This window comes from Heterodontus francisci, chromosome 9, assembly GCF_036365525.1.
Source record: "Heterodontus francisci isolate sHetFra1 chromosome 9, sHetFra1.hap1, whole genome shotgun sequence".
Taxonomy (NCBI): domain Eukaryota; kingdom Metazoa; phylum Chordata; class Chondrichthyes; order Heterodontiformes; family Heterodontidae; genus Heterodontus; species Heterodontus francisci.
The window spans coordinates 97,476,855-97,500,700 of record NC_090379.1 but is presented as its reverse complement, the minus strand read 5'-3'; the positions used below and the strand labels follow the sequence as shown (position 1 = coordinate 97,500,700).

Here is a 23,846-nt window from a genome sequence, read left to right as displayed (position 1 = left end):
CTGCAGTCCTCATAGTGGCAGCGGTTCTCAAGTTTGACACCGATGCAGCTCGTCAGGGGCCCACCGGAGACCTTTGTGGGGGTCACACAGTCAGCAGTGCACCGCTGCATCAGGGTGGTCACAAATGCCCTGCACCGGAGGGCTAGTGAGTATGTCCGCTTCAGGACGGACCCTCACAGCCAGGCGCAGGGAGCCATTGGTTTCAGCACCATTGCCGGATAACCAAATGTTTTAGGGTTCATAGACTGCACCCATGTGGCCATCAGGCCTCCCGCCAGGCTACCACCTGCAGACGTCACCATTAAAGTAATAATCTCAACCTAGGTGAAGCTGGTATGTGATCACTGCAGATGCTTCATGCAAATCTCTGCCCGCTTCTCAGGCAGCTGCCATGACACCTGGGTCTTGCGTCAGTCCCAGCTGCCACCGTTGTTCACTGAACTGGCTCAGATGGAGGGGTGGCTTCTTGGAGATAAGGGTTATCCCTAGCAGACATGGCTCCCAACACCAGTGAGAGACCCCACCACTACTGCAGAGGAGATACACAAAGCCAAACACTGAGCTACAAGAGCCACCATTGAGCAGGCAATCGGCATGCTGAAAGAGCACTTCCAATGCCTGGATGGATAGGGTGATGCCCTGTACTATGAGACTAAAAGGCCAGTTCCTTTCTTTGCTGCTCGCTGTGCTCTGCACGATTACGCACCCAATAGGGGCCAGGCTTGGCATGATGAGGAGAGACATCAACAGGATTCCTCCTCGGACTATGAGGACGCTGAGGACCTACAACAGGAAAGGTGCATGGGACAGCAGATAGCACCCAGACTCTGCATGCAGGGATGTAAACAGCAGTGGCTTATCAGACGAAGGCTGTCTGCTCCATAGGAACCGACATGAGCGCTGCAAGCTACACATCACCCTCGCTCACCTGCTGTGCACCAGTACACATCTGCAGCATCCCTGTGTAAACCATGAGAGGCAGCAGCTGAGTGAAGCAATGTCCATGTCACTGCACCCGTGGAGACGCTCATGAGTAATGGTGGCATGGCAATGATGTTATTGCATATGTTGGCTCTCCTGAAGGGCTAACAGTGCAAAGGGATGTAACATTGGCACTATATGCTGGCACACATCATTTGCACAGAGAAAAGGACACATGTTGGTGAGGAACATTTAGTGAAAGACATATTTACATTGCTGTGCCACCCGTGCATTCCCATTTGTGTCAGAGTGTTCTCTGTAAATGCTTGCGAGTGGCCCTTCTCGGTGCAACCTCTGTGCTAGCAGCCTGACTGGAGGAAGGTTGCTGATCTGATTGCCCTTTGGCTGTGGATGACTTTGGCACTCGTACCCTGCGTCCACGAGGCCTAGAGGGCCCCGGCTGGCTGGGGGAATGCTCGTTTGACGCCAGATGGCCCCACAGCTACTCACCTCCTCTGCCATCTCCAGCCAGACTGTCTTGTTCAGGCGGGATGGCCTCTTCTTACCATCACTGGTGAGAAGGACCTCCCGCCTTGCCCGCACAGCCTGGAGGAGTGTGTGCAGGGAGGCTTCGCTGCACTGTGGGGCCACCCTAGAGCAACCCACTGCCTTCCTTGGCTTTTGGTGCGGTCCTTTAAAGGCAAAGCTGACTCCACCGTGTAACTTCTGGCTGCAAGGTTTGTCTTGCACATGTTTCAAAACCAATGCAGGACTAGTGAGGAAATCTGTGCTGTTGTCATGGTTTTTCAACTATTACACATTGACGCATGTCCACGAACACTTTGCTTTTCCAACAGCTGATCATATTTATTGGTGCAATATTTCTAGTTGGCAATGCAGCTAGAATATGAACATATTGTCCTTTTTTAAAGCAAAGATCATTTAATTGCAGTTACATGTATTTTCACATAACAGTTAGCAAATAAATTAATACAGATTCCAAATGCACATTAGTCTGCAGCTTTTCAGTCAGATGATTAGAAGCCCATAGTATGTAAATATTCTTCAATTATGGTTTTATTTCTCTTATGTATTTTCCTTTTATGGTACATTTAAATCTCACGTCCTGGAATATGCGAAATTAAGATTACTCACCCAGGTGCGGCACACCTACAATACGCAATTTAACACTTGAGTGGAAGAAGAGGATCGCAACTTCACAGGACACTGCAGGGTAAGTCATAGTCATACAGCACAGAAACAGGCCCTTCATGTCTGTGCCAGCCATTAAGCACCTATCTATTCTAATCCCATTTTCCAGCACATGATCCGTAGCCTTGTATGCTATGGTGTTTCAAGTGCTCATCTAAATACTTAAATGTTGTGAGGGTTCCTGCCTCTACCACCCCTTCAGGTAGGGTGTTCCAGATTCCAACCACCCTCTGGGTGAAAAATGTTTTCCTTCAAATCCCCACAAAACCTCCTGCCCTTTATCTTAAATCTATGCCCCCTGGTAATTGATCCATCCGCTAATGGAAAAAGTTTCTTCCTATCTAACATGTCAATGCCCCTCATAATTTTGTATAGCTCAATCAGGTCCCCCCTCAGCCTTCTCTGCTCCAAGGAAAACAACCCTAGCCTATCCAGTCTCTCTTCATAGCTGAAATGCTCCAGCCCAGGAAACATGCTGGTGAATTTCCTCTGCACCTTCTCCAGTGCAATCACATCCTTCCTATAGTGTGGTGCCCAGAACTGTACACAGTACTCCAGCTGTGGCCTAACTAGCCTTTTATACAGCTCCATCATAACCTCCGTGCTCTTATATTTTATGCTTTGGCTAATAAAGGCAAGTATCCCATATACCTTCCTAACCACCTTATCTACCTGTGCTGCTGCCTTCAGTGATCTATGGACAAGTACACCAAGGTCTCTCTGACTCTGTACTTCCTGGGGTCCTACCATCCATTGTATATTTCATTGCCTTGTTAGTCCTCCCAAAATGCATTATCTCACACTTCTCAGGATTAAATTCCATTTGCCACTGCTCTGCCCATCTTACCAGCCCATCTACATCGTCCTGTAATCTAAAGGTTTCCTCCTCACTATTTACGACACCACCAATTTTCATGTCATCTGCGAACTTACTGATCATACCTCCTATATTCACGTCTAAATCATTATTGCACACGACAAACAACAAGGGTCCCAGCACCGAACCCTGCGGTACCCTACTGGTCACAAGCTTCCACTTGCAAAAACAACCTCGACCATCATCCTCTGCCTCCTGCCACTAAGCCAATTTTGGATCTAATTTGCCAAATTGCCATGGAACCCATGAGCTCTTACCTTCTTAACCAATCTCCCATGTGGGACCTTATCAAAAGCCTTACTGAAGTCCATGTAGACTACATCAACTGCCTTACCCTCACCTACACATCTAGTCACCTCCTCGAAAAAGTCAATCAAATTTGTTAGACACGATTGCCCCCTGACAAAGTCATGCGGACTATCCCTGATTCATCCCTGCCTCTCCAAGTGGAGATTAATCCTGTCCCTCAGATTTTTTCCAATAATTACCCTACCACTGACGTTAGACTCACTGGCCTATAATTACCTGGTTTATCCCGGCTACCCTTCTTGAAGAATGGTACCACATTCGCTGTCCTCCAGTCCTCTGGTACTTCTCCTGTGGCCAGAGAAGATTTGAAAATTTGTGTCAGAGCCCCTGCTATCTCCTCCCTTGCCTCACATAACAGCCTGGGCCTGGAGATTTATCCACTTTTAAGCCCACTAAAACAGCTAATACTTCCTCCCTTTCAATGCTAATTTCTTTAGGTCTATCACAATCCCCCTCCCTGATCTCTACACCTATATCGTCCTTCTCCATAGAGAACACAGATGAAAAGTAATCATTTAAAACCTCACCTATGTCCTCCAGCTCCACACAGATTGTCCCTTTGGTCCCTCATGGGCCCTACTCTTTCCCTGGTTGTCCTCTTGCCCTTAATATGCTTATTAAACGCCTTGGGATTTTCCTTTATCTTGCCCGCAAGTGTTTTTTCATGTCCCCTCTTCACTCTCCTAATCACATTTTTTAAGTACCCCCCTACACTTTCTATACTCCTCTAATGCCTCCGCTGTTTTCAGCGCTTTGAATCTGCCATAAGCCTCCTTTTTGTTTTCCTTATCTGATCCTATATATCTTTGCCATCCAGGGTCCCCTGGACTTGTTGGCCCTACCCTTCACCTTTACAGGAACATGTTGGTCCTGAACTCTCACTATTTCCTTTTTGAATGACTCCCACTGGTCTGATGTCAACCTTCCTCCAAGTAGCTGCTCCCAGTCCACTTTGGCCAGATCCTGTTTTATCATATTGAAATTGGCCTTCTCCCCAATTTCTTTTAGTTCCAGTCCATCTTTGACCTTTTCCATAACTACCTTAAATCTCAGAGTTATGGTCACTGTCCCCAAAATGCTCCCCCAATGACACTTCCTCCATTTGGCTGGCTTCATTCCTTAGGATTAGGTCCAGTACCGTCCCTTCTCTTGTAGGACTTTCTACATACTGGCTCAAAAAGCTCTTCTGTATGCATTTTAAGAATTCCACCCCCTTTAAGCCTTTTACACTAAGACTATCCCAGTTGATATTGGGGAAGTTGAAATCCCCTACTATTATTACCCTATTATTTTTACACCTCCCTGAGATTTGCCTACATATCTGCTCCTCTATCTCTCCCTGACTGCCTGGAGGCCTGCAGTACACTCCCAGCCAAGTGATTGCCCCCTTTTTGTTTAAGTTCTATCCATATGGCCTCATTTGAGGAACCTTCTAAGATATCATCCCTCCTTACTGCAGTAATTGACTCCTTGATCAACAGTGCAATGCCACCTCCTCTTTTATGTCCTCCCCTGATGCCTGAAGATTCTATACCCTGGAATACTGAGCTGCCAGTCCTGCCCTTCCCTCAACCATATCTCTGTGATAGCAATAATATCATTGCCCATGTGTTAAGCAATGCCCTCAATTTATCTGCCTTACTAGTAATAATCCTTGCATTAAAATAGATGCAATCCAGCCTTGCATTATTCGCTTGTGCCTTAACAGGTCTACATTTGCTCTGCCTTCCAGACCGACTCAGTTTCTCTTCTATATTTGACTGTGCATCGCCCCTTACTGTACCTCCACTCTGTATCCCATTCCCCTGCCAAATTAGTATAACCACCCCCCCCCCCCACCCCGCCCCCTCAGCAGCACTGGCAAACCTCCCAGCAAGGACGCTGGTCCCCTTCCGGTTCAGGTGCACCCTGCCCATCTTGCACAGGTCCCACCTTGGCCAGAAACAGACCCAGTGATCGAAGAAACGAAAGCCCTTCCTCCTGCACCATCTCCTCAGCCACGCATTCATCTGTTCTACCATCCTATTCCTATACTCACTAGCACGTGGCACCGGAAGTAATCCATAAATTACAACCTTTGTTACAGACCTGAAAGTTAACACTGCTTCTCTCTCCACAGATGCTGCCTGACCTGCTGAGTTTCTGCTGCACTTTCTGCTTTGCTGCCGGATTAACAGCAGCCCCACTCTTCAACAGTGAGTTAAGTATTTCTTTGACAGCTATCAGGAAGCAGCTGCTGGAATGCTTTAAATAGCACCCCAGCACCTGTTACACAGCTGTCAAATGGTTCCTCACTGCGGCGAATATCCCGCCTCTCCCCACGTAATATGGAGGGGGGAAGGGAGGGCTCATCGCAGTGATGCTAATGAACTCCCGCGCTCAATATCGCGGGGGTTCAGCAGCAGATGCTGAATGCGGGCAAGCTGCCGAATTCAAAGGGCGCTGTTGCTCAGCACCCGAATAAAATTCAGCCCTAGGGGTGGAATTTTATGCTCTCCTCCGCAGCAGGTTTGGAGGTGGAGAGAGCATAAAATCGAGTGGGACAATGGCAGGGGGCATACCAGCACCATCCCATCTCCACTGAAATTTAGTCATAAACCCCTAATTAAGGACCTCTTCCTGACGCAGCCGCAATTACCCATGCAGCGGGCAGCCCCATTGCCGCACGGGAAGCATGGCACGAAAAACGGCGCGGGCTGCTTCTCAGCTTGGGGCAGTGGTGGGGGTGAGGGGGGGGGGGTGGTGGGGGAGTCTGCTGTTGCTCAAAGGAACTTAAGTGCCTGAACGAGGGACCCGGCATCAGGAAGGGGGCCCGAGGGCCACTCGCTGCCAACCACCCCACCCCACCCCCGCGACCTCTCCTGCCCTGACATACCTTGAGCCTGGTTCCAGTGCCAGCACTGAGTGTCTGGTCAATGCAGCTGCCAGCCTCTGATTGGCCGGCAGTTCTGCAAGCTCGGGGTTTCTGGTGGTGGGGTCCTAAATCGTACTGAAGGCCAGCCGCTGTCCGGTTAAGTGCCTGATTGGCACTAAGTTCGGCCATCCTTCTGTACAATTGCTAATGTGGGGATTGCAGTAAATAACCAAATCATACAAGAACAACTTCCACATGACGCTGCCTTGTGTTGTGCAGAAATTACCCATAGGCATTCCAGTACACAGATCACATATTTACATAATATGCATCGATAAATGATTAGGAACCATTCTGTACAGTGGAAGCTGAGAGGGCAAAATAGCTTCATAGGATCCTGGCAAACAATTATCAGAGCAATATGATTGATACTCTTATCTGTTCAATTATAGTCTGTGTCACAATTCGACAGAAAAAAAAATCTATATGCATAGGTTTCCCAGCAACATTTGCCTAGGTGCAGTGGTAGTGCTCTTGCCTCTGAGTCAGAAGGTTGTGGGTTCAAGTTCCACTGAGTACCGAGGCAGTGGTAATGGCAGAGGTGCCGTCTTTTGGATGCGAGGTTATACCAAGACCCTGTCTGCCCTCTCACACAGAGGTAAAAGATTCCATGGATCGGTTTCAATGAAAAGCAAGGGTGCCAGTGTCCTGGCCAATATACAACCCTTAGCCAACATCACTAAAACAAATTATCTGGTCATTATCACATTGTTACTTGTGAAACATTGCTGTGCACAAATTGGCTGCTATGTTACCTACATTATAACATTTCTAAGTACTGCACTGGCTGTAAAGCACTTTGGGACATTTCAGGACATGAAAGGTGCTACACAAATGCAAGTTCTTTCTTTTTCTTTCTTTAAGGTCACTTAATTAATCAAAGGTCTTAGAGTTCGACTGGCCAGGTCTGAAAAGTATTTTCAATCTTCCAGTAGAAAAGAATGGGGGACAGGGGAAGAGAAAGTGGGTTCAGAAAATTTTCAATGATTTCATTGTACTAAGTCACAAAATTGTTAGACGTTTCAGCAATATTGAGATAGAATTTCAAGTAATTAATATTTGTCACTCTGTTCTACTTCAGTTTTCAGCTGTTCAATCAGTTTATTGCAGTGGAACACATAGATACATCTAATTATAATAATACTGCACATTCATATTTTACTTCTGCTCACACTTTCTGTCAAGACCACTTAGCTTCTTGTTGTCATATTGTGTGTCAACTTTTCCCCCCATTATGATAAGGTCGGCCTATGTCAAACTGTTAAACAGCAAGGCCAAAAACATAGCTGCTTGGTGAATCTGTGAAGATCTTCAAACAGCAACTCTAGGGGGAAAATAGAGTATTCTGCTATCAACTTTGTTTTATCTCTTCAGTTTCATGCCTTTTTTGTTAAATTTAATTTAATCCTTTTACTTTCATCAGTTAATCTAGTTTTTCAGCCTTCAGCTAAAACTCTTTCCCCTGAATTTAATCGCTGAAATTAGCAAATGTTTCCCCTGCTCATTTTAAAAAAAAATTCAGCCCATTCCTATGACATTTTTCCTCGGTATCTGCACAGTCAACAGTTCTTTCAGCATTGGTCATTTGAAAGAGCTGCCATAGAAATGCACAGAGTTGAACCTATCTAAATTTAAGTGAATTTATTTTACAGCCCTCTGCTCTAATTACCCAAGCACTGCCTTCTGATGTGCACAGTTGTCCATGTGAAATGCATCCTTCTATTTGCACAGTCCTCCATGGGAAGAACTCACTCCCACGTCCACCCCCTTTCAATTACCAATTTAACCTGGTTGAGGAAAGTGTCAGGAAGGCTTTGTATATTGAAGCAATCATACTTCTCCGTGGCAGTCAAACATTTGGCTGGCATTCTGGTTTGGAGATTAACATGGGAAAACTGGTCATAAACCAGATGACCAGCCCATCCCATGTTGCATGTTCCTCCCAAGTGACCAACCTGCCTTGAATGATCACAGCAGCATGTTGCCCAAATGAACTACCCCCACTATTGAGCAGCACGCCCTGCTCCAAATGACTTTAAACCCACTGCTCCTCGGCTGAGCAACTTCAACACAACACATGGATGGCCTCCTGAGCTGCTGAACATCCTTTTGCATGAAGTCCAAACCACATCTTTTGTCCACTAAAAAACAAGAAGTTTTAATAAAAACAGAAAATGCTGGAAATACTCAGCAGGTCTAGCAGCATCTGTGGAGCGAGAAACAAAGATGGCATTTCAGGTCTGTGACCTTTCATCAGGCCCAACAAGTTATTCCTTCTTCCTCTGATCCTAACTGAGTAACATGTCCAGAACACTGACACAAACCTTGTCCCAACACTCAAACCGGATTCGCTCCCCACTGGCAAAACTAAACGGCATCAAAACCCTCCCCCCAAGTATTATTCCTTGGAGAAAGTGATGGATACATAGAACATGGGAGTGGAGGAGAAAGGGAGGCTGAAAATATTGAGTGATTACAAGAAGCTATGCCAGGTGAAAAAGACAGCTCCCACAGTTAAATCATGATATGATGCCACATGATTGAATTGAACTGAAAGAGGGTTTAGTTGCACAGGAATAACATACACTGTACTAGAAAATCAATACATTGCAGGTGCTCAGATTCTGGCTGGTTGTAAGTAGGTAATGGCATTTTTCAGGGACCACTTCTGTACACTGAATACATCAGTGATTTGGATATCAGGCTAAGTGTTGAAATTTTCAGATGGTATTAAAATAGAAAGCATTCTGAGAACCATGGGGATTTTGATAAAATTATGAAATGGGCAAAAAATGTGGCAGACGTAATTCAATGTGAGGTTTTAAATTTAGTTTAAAAAATTATACATATATATTTCTGAATGTGAGAAAACTGGGAGATGTGAAGAGCAGAGGGATTTCTGCTTAATCAGTGATATAATTCTAATGTTTCTAAATGCCTCTGTTTAGTGCAAACGTATCATGCAATCAGTACAATGCAAATTGTCAGACTGGGTTTTCAGAAATGGGGAGGGAAGAAACATCACAGATATTTTCAAATACAGTAGCGAAATCACATAGGAGTGATTTCAAACTGTATGGACTACTCGGCTCGAACCCTCCTGTAGCCCTGTAAATGTTATATACAAACCAATCTATTTTTTCATATTTTTGGTGAGGAATTAAATTGACTGCTTTCCATCCTTAATGAGCTCACATCTTTACTCCCATGGATTAATCAATCATTCTCTACATAACCTTGCATCAAAATAATGTGCAAATATATGATTCTATCATTCAACATGCAACTTTAGGAAACTTGTAATAAAACACAATTTATGAGAGACTTTAATGTAGTTGGACAAAAAGTTAATTTTCAATCAAAATACTGAGTTGGTCAAGGTCTTCAGAAGTTGTCCTGGAGTTATCCTAAACCTTGCTGCTCAATCCCTATCCCAAAACAGGACTTACTGGCAGGCCAGGTTGATGAATTTAAGGTTTCAATTGCAATCCATTTAGTTCACATTTGAGAAGCAGAGTGAATAATGAACAGGATTAGCCTGACCAACTGTCCAGAGTCAAATAGGTTCCTTTCACAGGAAACACGGCATTACAAATAGAAAATTAAAAACATTTCCCCCAATTATGTAACATGTACATGTAAATGAAAGTCTACATTTCAGCAAACAACCTACTGTAAAATGCAGTTTCAGCTGTACTGCCCATCAAGTACCTGTGACAAACTTGAAACATTTTTGCTTAAGATGCAGCTTGATATTGGCCTTGTTAACACTCGAAGGCACAAATAAAATACAGATTCACTGACTGATATTATAAGCAAGATTTTAAATCACTCAAAACAACTATACAGAGTTAAAATTGGTCCCTATGCCACAGAAAGAGAGTAAAGCAGAGAGGAAAAGAAAATAACTTGCATTTATATAGCACCTTTCACTATTTCACAAAGTGTTTCACATCCAATAATACACTTTTTGATGCATGTGTAATCTTACAATGTAGGGAAACACACTGTCCATTTGCACACAAGGTTCCAGAAACAACTGCGAGATAAATGACCAGCAAGTCAGTTTTAGCAACATTGCTTGAGGAATTAATGTTGGCCAAACACCACCTTTTTCCATATAGTGCCCTGGAATCTTTTGTCTACTTGAACAATTTAACAACCTGTCCTAAAGACAAGGAGCATCGCAAGAACATACAGTGAAACTAGTAGCTAAAATAAACTGCAGAGGGCTCTCTGATCATTCCCTGGGTATGCTACAAATTCATGTACTTATCTGGATGAGTAAAAATATTTGAGATATAGAGTACAAGAGCTTATCTACAAGAGTAATCTAAAACATGGAAGCCAAAAATATCTAGGATTTAAAAAGGGGCAAAGAAATCTAAAAAAAAAATACAATATCTACTCTAGAGGTTGCATGTTAAATAGCTGTTGGCTCAAGTCAGACCCTTGATTGCTTTATCATACAGGAATGCACTTGCTGGCATTCTTCAAACATTCAGTTCGTAGATAGCATCGTCTCCCCATCTGAGCAGAGCAGCAATGAAGCCCATTTACATTTTCCTTGGGCGTGTAGCATTTAGCCAAGCCCCACCTACCTTCATGTGACAAGTTAATTTCATAGCCTTGCAGTTCCATTGCTAGTGCTGTGAATGCAACTGAGTAAGAATTTAAACCAAGTGGGAGAAAAACATTTACACAACTAACACTCCAGGATAATTTCTGCAGAACCAGCACTCAAAATAGTTCAGATCAAATCCATATGATCAGAATAGAGTGCGAGGAGCTAAATCAATGCCCATTAATCAAACCATTTCAGCAGCATCCATCCTCACCTCTGCAAACACTAGTCTGCTCACTGATCGCTTACAGACTTTCACTTAACACCAATAGAAAACTGGGGCAGTGAGGGTATAATGTAAGTAGCTGGATACAGAGATACCTAACTACCAGATATATTTACTCTGCCTGCTCAGTAAGCACAGCAGCCCTCACATTCCAATGCTGCACATATCCAGCTGAAATGTAATTATATTGTTGCAACCCTCCAGGAAGTCCCGTGAACTGAGGAAAACTAATGTTTCCCCATCCACCAGGAGCTCAACAACATACCTAAAAACCACCTGAAATCATGCAAACCCTTTTGGACCCAACTAACTGGAGGAGGTGGCTCCACAATTATCACCATCCTCAATGATGGTGGAGCCCAGCACATCAGTGCAAAAGATAAGGCTGAAGCATTTGCAACAATCTTCAGCCAGAAGTGCTGAGTTGATGATCCATCTTGGCCTCCTCCTGAAGTTCCCAGCATCACAGATGCCAGGCTTCAGCCAATTTGATTCACTCCGTGTGGTATCAAGAAAACGACCGAAGGCACCGGATACTGCAAAGGCTACGGGCCCTGACAACATTCCGAAAATGTAATGAAGACCTGTGCTCCAGAACTTGCCGTGCCCTTAGCCAAGCTGTTCCAGTACAGCTAAAGCACTGGCATCTACCCAGTAATAAAGAACAAACAAAGAACAGTACAGCACAGGAACAGGCCATTCGGCCCTCCAAGCCTGCGCCGATCTTGATGCCTGCCTAAACTAACACCTTTTGCACTTCCGGGGCCCATATCCCTCTATTCCCTTCCTATTCATGTATTTGTCAAGATGTCTCTTAAACGTCGCTACTGTATCTGCTTCCACCACCTCCCCTGGCAGCAAGTTCCAGGCACTCACCACCCTCTGTGTAAAAAACTTGCCTCGCACATCCCCTCTAAACTTTGCCCCTCGCACCTTAAACCTATGTCCCCTAGTAACTGACTCTTCCACCCTGGGAAAAAGCTTCTGACTATCCACTCTGTCCATGCCGCTCATAACTTTGTAAACCTCTATCATGTCGCCCCTCCACCTCAGTCTTTCCAGTGAAAACAATCCGAGTTTTTCCAACCTCTCCTCATAGCTAATGCCCTCCAGACCAGGCAACATCCTGGTAAACCTCTTCTGTACCCTCTCCAAAGCCTCCACGTCCTTCTGGTAGTGTGGCGACCAGAATTGCACGCAATATTCTAAGTGTGGCCTAACTAAAGTTCTGTACAGCTGCAACATGACTTGCCAATTTTTATGTGGAAAATTGCCCAGGTATGTCCTGTACACAAAAAGCTTGACAAGTACAACCTGGCCAATTACCGCCCCATCAGTCTCCTCTCAATCAGTAAAGTGATGGAAGGTGTCATCGACAGCGCTATCAAGTAGCACTTACTCAGCAATAACCTACTCACTGATGCTCAGTTTGGGTTCCACCAGGGCCACTCAGCTCCAGACTTCATTACAGCCTTGGTTCAGACATGGACAAAAGAGCTGAATTCAAGAGATGAGGTGAGAGTGACTGCCCTTGACATCAAGGCAGCATGTGACCAAGTATGGCATCAAGGAGCCCAAGCAAAACTGGAGTCAATGGGAATCAGGGGGAAACTATCCACTGGTTGGAGTCATACCTAGCGCAAAGGAAGATGGTTGTGGTTGTTGGAGGTCAATCATCTGAGCTCCAGGACATCACTGCAGGAGTTCCTCAGGGTAGTGTCCTCGGCCCAACCATCTTCAGCAATGACCTTTCCATAATCATAAGGTCAAAAGTGGGGATGTTCGCTGATGATTGCACAATGTTCAGCACCATTCGTGACTCTTCAGATACTGAAGCAGTCCATGTAGAAATGCAGCAAGACCTGGACAATATCCAGACTTGGGCTGATAAGTAACAAGTAACATAAGTGCCAGGCAATGACCATCTCAAACAAGAGAGAATCTAACCATCTCCTCTTGACATTCAATGGCATTACCATCGCTGAATCCCCCACTATCAACATCCTGGGGGCTTCCATTGACTAAAAACTGAACTGGACCAGCCATATAAATACCGTGGCTACAAGAGTAGGTCAGAGGCTAGGAATCCTGTGGCAAGTAACTCATCTCCTGATTCCCCAAAGCCTGTCTGCCATGAGCAAGGTACAAGTCAGGAGTGTGATGGAATACTTTCCACTTGCCTGAATGGGTGCAGTGCCAAAAATACTCAAGAAGCTCAACACCATCCAGGTCAAAGCAGCCCACTTGATTGGCACCCCATCCACAAACATTCACTCCCTCCACCACCGACGCACAGTGGCAGCAGTGTGCACCATCTACAAGATGCACTGCAGTAACGCACCAAGGCTCCTTAAACAGCACCTTCCAAATCCATGGCCCCGACCACCTAGAAGGACAGGGGCAGCAGATGCATGGGAACACCACCACCAGCAAGTTCTCCTCCAAACCACACACCATCCTGACTTGGAACTATATCACCGTTCCTTCACTGTCGCTGGGTCTAAATCCTGGAACTCCTTTCCCAACAGCCCTGTAGGTGTACTTACCCCACATGGACTGCTACAGTTCAAGAAGGCAGCTCACCACCACCTTCTCAAGGGCAATTCGGGATGAGCAATAAATGCTGGCCTAATCAGTGATGCCCACATTGCAGAAACAAATATATAAAAAAAGCACTTAACCTTCAATAATGGGCGGCACAGTGGCGCAGTGGTTAGCACCGCAGCCTCACAGCTCCAGGGACCCGGGTTCGATTCTGGGTACTGCCTGTGCGGAGTTTGCAAGTTCTCCCTGTGTCTGCGTGGGTTTTCGCCAGGTGCTCCGGTTTCCTCCCACATCCAAAAAGACTTGCAGGTAATAGGTAAATTGGCTGTTGTAAATTGCCCCTAGTGTAGGGAGGTGATCGGGAATATGGGATTACTGTAGGGTTAGAATAAATGGGTGGTTATTGGGCGGCACAGACTTGGTGGGCCGAAGGGCCTGTTTCAGTGCTGTATCTCTAAATAAAAAATAAATAATGCAACTTCAACCCTGATGAAACTTGGAAAGCCAAATAGAGATCACAAGAAGTCACAAACAAACACCTTGTGAAAAATCTGATGCAAAAGATCCCTGATTTTGAGAGTTTCCATGAAGCTCATGGTCAACCTTAAACCACTTCCACAGAAATCATGGCAGATGCAGAAAATTTAGAACTTTCCCATGTGTGACTGTGTTCACCCAGAACATACCATGGAACGCAGAGCAACTCAATGGCCAATTCACAAATATCAAGCATGCATCAAAGCGACACACTTCACTACCCCTGATGCAATTATCTGGCTTAACCAGCTGAATGTTAAATTATTGCTATTGCTCGACATCTACATCAGCCCTAAGGAAGATAAAGAAAAAGGGTTAAACACTTAGCCCTCACTAGAAGGCTTAAACAGTCTGAACGGTCTGGAGCACAGAATATTTTATCTGTATGCCAGGCTATGCATTGGCACCTTATAAAGGCTCAACTACACACTTTAATAGGGTGCATCTACACCCTGCAATGTGCTATGAAATTTGCTAACACCCATGAATTAATATTTTATTCTATTTATGTGCTTAACAGAGTTCATTGTTTAAACTCTCAACAGCTATCTACCTTTCCAAATCACCCCACCTCCCCCCAACAACCACACCTCCACCAATTAATAGGGCACCCAAGCTAACCAATTAAATGGTCCTGCAGTCACAGCCTTGGTAATAGAATGTGTTTCACTGCAATTGTGCTTGCACAGGAAGATATGCTGCATCACCTTCATCTTCCATATTTCTATTTACTCTAAACTTTAAAATAATGGTTATAGATTCTCCCAATAGGATACTGGGTAATGCTATGTGGTGCTAAGCTACAATGCCAAAAATGCCAGGTTTCTACTCCTGCAGGTTAAACTGAAACAGGGAAACACTTGGATATTGTCATTGTCCTCAGTGCCCTGTGTTAGCGGGGGTGGGGGGAGTGGGGAGAGGGGGGGAAAAGGGAGAGTGGGAGTAAGCAGGTATTCCTAATTGTGATCCACAGACCACCATTGGAAAAATATCAGACAAGAACAGGCTCAGACTCGGCTATGATGCCTTCCACAATTGAACAGCACATCAGCACTCACACATGAGCAACCAACTGAGCATAGCAATACAGGGCAGATGCTGCTCGTACTTCAACATGAATCAGCATCTTTAGCAAGTGAGGAAAGAAAATTCGGAGGGGGGAAAAGGACAAATAAATGGATATAAAGATATATTTACTCAAACAAAAAGGTAACTGGAGCTAGTCTGTCTGCTGGATAAATAAAACAGTCCTCATGCTCGAATAGTACGATATACTGCACATATCCAGCAGAAATTTAGCATTCCATCTTCCTTAACTTGCTGTGGAAGAAGGGAAGTCTGTCCTTTACTTCACACTAGCATTCTTAAAACACTAATAAACAGCAAGTATTTAACCTTTAAACCTTTAAAAAGTGAGTGAACGTCTGATGCACACAGCAAATGAAATACAAGCATTTCAAAGCTGAGGAAAAAGGGCCATGAATACCACAGATTAAAGAGTTATCCTTTACGAAGCATGGTACATTCTGTGACATACTATTATTCTTAGCAATGAGTCAATTTTCTTACAAGAAAAAGTTATGAAAAGTTCTGCTGATTAACACGACAGTAAACAAGATACCAGGGAATTCTGGGCTGGGATAGTTTAAAAGAGCTATTAATCTTGATGTTTAAGAAATAGTGCATGAAGTTAAGATGAGCTGACAAAAAAAAACTTTATTGCCAAGAAGGTTCAACAGTATTCAAACACAGAGTAAAACACTTAACAGAAATGATTTTAAATTGAAAATCAATGTCTCAGAATGAGAAGGGGATCAAAGCATGCAGATGGAAGAGTTGACGGGGGAAAGAGTGCGCTAGAGGGGGGCGTAGAGGAAGAGGGCAGTCTGTGGAAAAGAGAAAGACTGGCAAATTCATTGGAGATGGATCATATACTAACAGATAACTCAATGTGCCTAGGTCCAGAGTTTCATAAGTGCAGAACATAACAAGCATCACGAGTGGAATGTCTACACCAAAACTATTCTGGTGACGCAAAACTTTTAAATTGTATTGTGCTTTTTGTGATTAGGGTTTGGGCACATTAATGGATAAGAGTAGGAGATGCTTATCTCTGCATCTGTCCAGGTCCGACACTCCAGAATCTTCTGTTCTGGCACAGGATGCAAAAATACCATGTGTTCTACCCACAACTCCAACAACCCTCATCCTGTTGATCAAAATGAGACAGAGAACTGACCTGTTTCAGCATATCCTTAGAAGGCGCACAAACTGCAGTACGGTAGAAACACCTGTCAAAGAAATGGAGACCACTTAGACCAAAAAGGTCAGAAAATTAAATGGTTACAACATCCTTAGGAAAAAAGTGACAAAATAGTACCATTGAGCAGTTGTTTTACAACAACAAAAAGCTTAAGAAAAATGAATGTCTGACATAAATCATTAAATTCACAATGGCTGACAGGCCATATGTGGAAAGAACACATTACAAAACAACTGGAAGTATCCATCATGACCAACAGCTTAGAAAGTCTCAGGAAAAAATAATAAAATAGCACCCCATCTGGTCTATAGGAGGAAAAGTGACAGGTCTGAGCCAAATGCAATAAGTTGGTCATCTCCATTTTAGTTCCCTATCCAAGTGATGTCCATCTCAGAAAACCAATACCAAAGGAGTTACAGAGGTACTGAGTTTCATCGTAAGGGAAAACTTCCACACAATGAATAGCACCGTATCTACTGGAATGTTCTGGAATTCCACAGCTATTTTTCTGACCCAGTCAGGCTTGCTAGACTGTTGAAGCTATGAACATCTTTCAATGCCATGCCTAATTAGGGTCATAACACTGAACTGCAAACGTCTAGGGACTGACTCCACTTAAACTTTCATCACGGATGCTTTTTTTAAAAAAAAACTATCGATCTAAGATTCAGAAATCGCTCTTAAACGCCACCAGTTGAAGCTTTTTTTTAAAAAAAAATGTTTCAATTAACCTATTCACATCTTTCCATTTTTTTCATTCAAGTTGCATAGCTTTAAATTATTCTGGTGTGAATGATGAGAGGAGACAGAACAATCGCTAGCGAGCAGCAGGTTGCCACGGCTGTCATTCAATCTAGAGATTGAGAGTGCAAAGACAGAAGCAGTTAAGGAAATCTTGGAGATTTGATCACTGTCTTAATCTCATTCTGAGTCATCACGGTTTGCACTTTTGTGTCAGAGGATAGCGGCACACTGGAAGTGCATAATGTAGAGAAAAGGTTAAAATTCCCCTTGACCTGAAACTCATAGGTGGCACCTGCTCATCAAATGTACCTTGCAATACTATCTCACCATTCAAACATTTATTAATAGATGGATAGGTGTCTTTTACTATGTTCAACGCCCACACACACAATAAATGTCAAAATGCTCAAGGCATCAGCAACCCTGTGAATCAAAGTGTAGATTGCGAATATATATTTAAAAAATCTGCCTTCATTATGCCACTTTGCTTGACTTTCCAAGCCAATTAACTTGGTCATCAATGGCCAATAATGCAGGGAGTTGATGTGACCCTAGAATTCTGCCCAGGTTTCTCCACAGACACGAGGAGCTACCACAGGGAATTAGCTGTAGTATAAGGACATGTAAGCGATAATGCCGGAGACAGGGTGCGCAACCCCTCCCACCGTAAGGGTGATGATGTAACAAGTCACTTGGTACTGGGCTTTGGAAGAAGCGAATAGCAGTACAAAGGGTGCTAGCTAAGAAGACTAGAGGAGAATGTAATAGTGTTGTATAAATAATAAGTTATTAGTTGACCAAATCTAGATTCCGAGACTTTCTCTACAACACCCTTGCTACACTACAACTGCAACACCATGCAACAGTAGCCATTAGCCTCTGTTGATGCAACAACTCCTAGGTGCTTTACTACTACCTAGCAGCTTTTAGAAAGAATATCTAAAACGTTATGAATAAAAAAATCAGCAGAGATTCTAATTTACTAAAAATGACAACTGAAGGAAAGAAAAAGCAAAATCAGACCAGCAGGTCGATATTGGAAGCCAAATGCATTCTGTAAACAGCAGGATCAGAAACCAACATATGGTGCAAGGCTTAAAATCCAGAATGGGTTTAGAACATAGCAAAACATTTTATGTTCAAAAAGTTAACATAATGCCTTATAGCAGCACATTTTAAAAATGTACTCACACAATAGGCTTTGCGTATACAACAAACTTTACTGCACTTTTTGAATTGGTTCAACACAGTTTTAAGATTTATAATTGCACGCTGTTACGCCAATGTGCTTTGTTGAATGATAATTTTCTTTAATCCACTGATTGGAGATCTGAATTTATAATTTAAAAAAAAATACATTTTTCAAAAGACATTTAAAAAAGATGACTTTGACAGCAGCTTAAGTTGGCTACCTAATTTGCAACACTGTATCCTACACTGCAATGTTTGTGAGGAGGAAAACAAAATGTCAGCAAGAACCAAGACCTAGGAAGTTTAAAAGGAACTACCTGTTCTTTTCAGCAAGCAGAAAAATACTGCTAACTGCTATGTTTGAATCACTGAGTGATTGACAAGCCCCTCCCAATCTGTGGTTTCAAGCTGGTGTTTGTCTCTGCGGCAGAGAAGCAACTGGACCGTGATATGAGCAGACCCTAAGTGGGGGTCCCTCTCTCCATTCCAGCCTGAAAGCTTTCAAATCCTGCCTGTTGAGTGACCACCCTCGCATACTCCAGTTACAATCAGAAACCCCGTTGGAGGAAATCATCCGCATTGCTGTTTCCAAGAAAACAACCAAACCAGTCATCTACCTCTTCAAACTAAAAGCCTCAGGACCACTGAATTCAGCTAGAAGCCAGCCGAATTATCGAACCCCACAGACTGTACACCCCTTTTTATACAGGCTTTAACTCAACCAATCTACCTTTCCCCACTCTGTATCCTATTTGTGTCCATGTGTAAACCTCCAGTATCTGTTAGAATGAAAGTTGGCATGCTGTTTATTATTTTTTCTTAGTTCGGTTTAGGTACAATAAAGTGAACCTCTTTCTTTGTTAACTCAAGAAAACCTGTCTGATTGGTTCTTGTTATGATCATTGCAACTGAGTAATCAAACACCTACTGAATTGGCCAGTACATTTATTTTAAAAAGAATTAAACTTGTTGTGGTCAAACAAGGAAAGGGAAAAGAGGGAAGCCCTAGGACTCCTCCTCACTTGACCGTAACAACGAAAGGAAAAAAAAATACTCTTCTCGGCCATGTCTAACCATGTGCAATATTAACATGACTGCCATCACCAATACTATCACTATCTATTAAAATAAGGATAACCTGAGGATTAAATCCCACATTCCAATTGTTTTTCAATATCACCTAATTTCACCTCCACTATGTTACCCAACTCCACATTTAACTCACCTGAAACCCTCATTCATCCATGCATTCCTCACTTGCAGACTCAAGTTCTGCAGCTTTCTCTTTGATGGATTCTCTTGCTACATCAATTCAAATTCGTCTCTGGTTCACCCAAGGCTACCTTCCCAACCATCTCCAACCCTATGGACTAGTACATGTTCCCTCCACCCTTAGGACTCTGGTTGCCTTTGCATCTCTTATCTTCCTCCCTCCATTCCACCATAAATGACAAAGCTTACACCCCATTAAGACGTGACACACCAACAACCTCCTCAGATAATAAAGCAGTCCCTGCCCATATGCAGCATAACTTGGACAACATTCAGGCCTGGGCAGATAAATGACATAGAAACATAGAAAAATAGGAGCAGGAGTAGACCATTCGGCCCTTCGAGCCTGCACCGCCATTCATACGATCATGGTTGATCATCCAAACTCAGTACCCTGTTCCTGCTTTCTCCCCATATCCCTTTAGACCCAAGAACTATATCTAACTCTTTCTTGAATATATTTAATGATTTGGTCTCAACTGCTTTCTGTGGTAGAGAATTCCACAGGTTCACCACTCTCTGGGTGAAGAAGTCCCTCCTTATTTCAGTCCTAAATGGCTTACCCCTTATCCTTAGACTGTGACTCCTGGTCCTGGACTCCCCTGCCATCGGGAACATTCTTCCTGCATCTAGTCTGTCCAGTCCTGTTAGAATTTTGTAGGCTTCTATGAGAGCCCCTCTCATTCTTCTAAACTCTAGCGAATATAAGCGTAATCGACCCAATCTCTTTTCATACATCAGTCCTGCCATCCCAGGAATCAGTCTGGTGAACCTTCGCTGCAAGCCCTCCACAGCAAGAACATCCTTCCTCAGATAAGGAGACCAAATCTGGGGCGGCACAGTGGCGCAGTGGTTAGCACCGCAGCCTCACAGCTCCAGGGACCCGGGTTCGATTCCGGGTACTGCCTGTGTGGAGTTTGCAAGTTCTCCCCGTGTCTGCGTGGGTTTTCTCCGGGTGCTCCGGTTTCCTCCCACAAGCCAAAAGACTTGCAGGTTGATAGGTAAATTGGCCATTATAAATTGTCACTAGTATAGGTAGGTGGTAGGGAAATATAGGGACAGGTGGGGATGTTTGGTAGGAATATGGGATTAGTGTAGGATTAGTATAAATGGGTGGTTGATGTTCGGCACAGACTCGGTGGGCCGAAGGGCCTGTTTCAGTGCTGTATCTCTAATCTAAAAAAAACAATACTCCAGATGTGGTCTCACCAAGGCCTTGTATAATTACAGCAAGATATCCTTGCTCCTGTACTTGAATCCTCTTGCTATGAAGGCCAGCATACCATTTGCCTTCTTAACTGCCTGCTGCACCTGCAAGCTTACTTTCAGCGACTGGTGCTCAAGGACACCCAGGTTTCGCTGCACCTCCCCCTTTCCCAATCTATCGCCGTTCAACTAACAATCTGCCTTTCTGTTTTTTCCACCCAAGTGGATAACCTCACATTTATCCACATTACACTGCATCTGCCATGTATTTGCCCACTCACTTACCCTGTCCAAATCACACTGGAGCTTCTCTGCATCCACCTCACAGCTCACAATCCCAACCAGCTTTGTGCCGTCTGCAAACTTTGATATATTACATTTAATTCCCTCATCTATATCATTAATATATATTGAATAGCTGGGGTCCTAGCACTGATCCCTGCAGTACCTGAGTCACTGCCTGCCACTCAGAAAAAGACCCGTTTATTCCTACTCTTTGTCTCCTGTTTGCCAACCAGTTCTCTATCCATGTCAGTACCTTACCCCCAATTCTATGTGCTTTAATTTTGCATGCTAATCTCTTATATGGGACCTTATCGAAAGCCTTCTGAATGTCCAAATACATTTGGACTTTCACTGGTTCTCCCTTATCTATTCTACTAGTTACATCCTCAAAAAATTCCAGTTGATTTGTCAAGCATGATTTCCCTTTCATAAATCCATGTTGACTTTGCCCGATCCTGTCATTGTTTTCCCAAGTGCTCTGCTATTACATCTTTTATAATGGACTCCATTACCGAGGTCAGACTAACCAGTCTATAATTCCCGGTTTTCTCTTGACCTCCTTTTTTTAAATAGTGGGGTTACATTAGCTACCCTCCAATCCATTGGAACTGTTCTGGAGTCTACAGCATTTTTGAAAAATGACCAGCAAAGCATCGACTATTTCTAGGGCCACTTCCTTAAGTACTCTGGGATGTAGATTATCAGGCCCTGGGGATTTATCGGCCTTCAATCCCGTCAATTTCCCCAACACCATTTCCCTACTAATACTGATTTCATACAGTTCCTCCTTCTCACTAGATGCTACATTCTCCAAAATTTCTGGGAGGTAATTTGTGACAAGTCACATTTGCGCCATACAAGTGCCAGGCAATGACCATCTCCAACAAGGGAGAATCTAAGCATCTTCCCTTGACATTCAGCTGCATTACCATCGCTGAATCCCCATCAACAACATTCTGGGGGCTACCATTGAGCAGAAACTGAACTGGACCAGCCACATAAATACTGTAGCTGCAAAAGCAGGTCAGAGGCTGGGATTTTTACAACAAGTAACTTAACTCCTTTCTCCCAAAAAGCATGTCTACCATTTGCAAGGCACAAGCCAGGAGCAACGTACCCTCCTTTTTTTGTACTGTGCAGCCGATTCATCTTAAGTGTGTGGGCTCTTAAATTTTATTTTTGCACAGCCACTAATTTAAATGGGACAACTTGCACGCAGCTTGCACAGGAACTTTCGGGTTGCTGCGTGGCTTAGAGGAAACACTGGTCAGGAGTATGATGGAATACTCCCCAATTGCAACAAAAAAAAAAAAAATCCACTCTCTTCCCATCGTCAAAATCCTCCTCCAAAGCTGCCTCTTTGAACATGGCTTCAGTCACCTCTCCTAACTGTTTTACTTTGACACTACAATTATTTTCACAAGTCAAAGTGGCAGGGATACCCTAAAGCATTCGACTGCTTTGAGTGAGTATTGTCAAGAAAACATGATATGCCAAATGAGGAATTTTAATTCATCGGCTGGAAACTTACATTAAACATTTAATGGAATAAAAATCCTCCAGTTAACTTTAAAACAAGCTGGCAGCCAAGATGGCCACTGCAATTTGCATTTGAACAACTTACACATTCCAAGACCTCCAACAGGAGACACAAGTCTGATGAGCCTGTATCCAAAACAATGGCTCGCTCTAGTGATTGAATTATCGGAGATTGCTTTCATTAGCGCAACATTCAAGGCCAACCTGACACACTGACTTTGAAAGAGCAAACCCCTCCAAGTGTAAATATTGGCATCCTGAGGCCTGAGGAGATGGAAACCCCTAACCTTGAATCTCATTGGATGGTTCCACAGAATACACTGAGGCAGTCAGCTGAGCGTCTATCCACCTCTGAAAGCTGGGAACTTCCCTTGGACAAAGACAGTCAAGACAGTGACTTATTCTGTGCAGAAGCCAGAAGCTCGCTCTCTCTCTCTCTCTCTCCAGAAAAACTTGTGCAAAACCTAGCTGCTAATTGCTGGATCCAAGACAAAGACACCAGGGGAAGAAAGCCACCGACAATTTTGCCTACAAGAAAAGCCTGAACCAGGTGAGCCAGCCACAAACTGCATATTTACCAGCCAAAGATTTCCAGAACACAACTTCAGCCGGAAGACATAGGTGGCAGATGAAATTCAATGCAGAGAAATGTGAAGTGATTTGTTTTGGTAGGAAAAACATGGAGACACAAGATAGAATAAAGGGTACAATTCTAAAGGGGATGCAGGAGCAGAGGGACCTAGGTTTATATGTGCATAAGTCACTGAAGGTGGCAGACAGATTGAGAGAGCAGTTAATAAAGCATACAGTATCCTGGGCTTTATTAATAGGGGCACAGAGTACAAGAGCAAGGAAGTTATGTTGAACTTGTATAAGACACTAATTCGGCCTCAGCTGGAGTACTGCGTCCAATTCTGGGTGCCGCACTTGAGGGAAGACGTGAGGGCATTGGAGAGAGTACAGAAAAGATTGGTTCCAGGGATGAGGAACTTCAGTTATGAAGATAGATTGGAGAAGTTAGGACTGTTTTCCTCAGACCTTAACCACTTGCTGCGTGAAAAAGTTTTTCCTCATGTCATTTTTGCTTCTCTTACCAAATACTTTAAAATCTGTGCCCTCTTGTTCTTGATCCTTTCACAATTGGGAACAGTTTCTCTCTTATCTAATCTGTCCAGACGATGA

General features: G+C 43.8%; 1 protein-coding gene across 14 annotated transcripts in view; it reads right to left on the bottom strand.

Annotated features, from left to right (window-relative positions):
* sipa1l1 (signal-induced proliferation-associated 1 like 1) overlaps positions 1-23,846 on the bottom strand; it is a 371,020-nt gene that overhangs the window by 197,343 nt on the left and 149,831 nt on the right. For 12 of the 14 annotated variants that reach the window (XM_068039580.1, XM_068039575.1, XM_068039579.1 and 9 more), the window contains one exon: positions 16,404-16,455. The exons of the other annotated variants lie outside the window; for them this stretch is intronic. The gene's annotated coding sequence lies outside the window, so the exon portion shown is untranslated. The remainder of the gene's footprint in view (positions 1-16,403; positions 16,456-23,846) is intronic. 14 annotated transcript variants of the gene reach the window in all.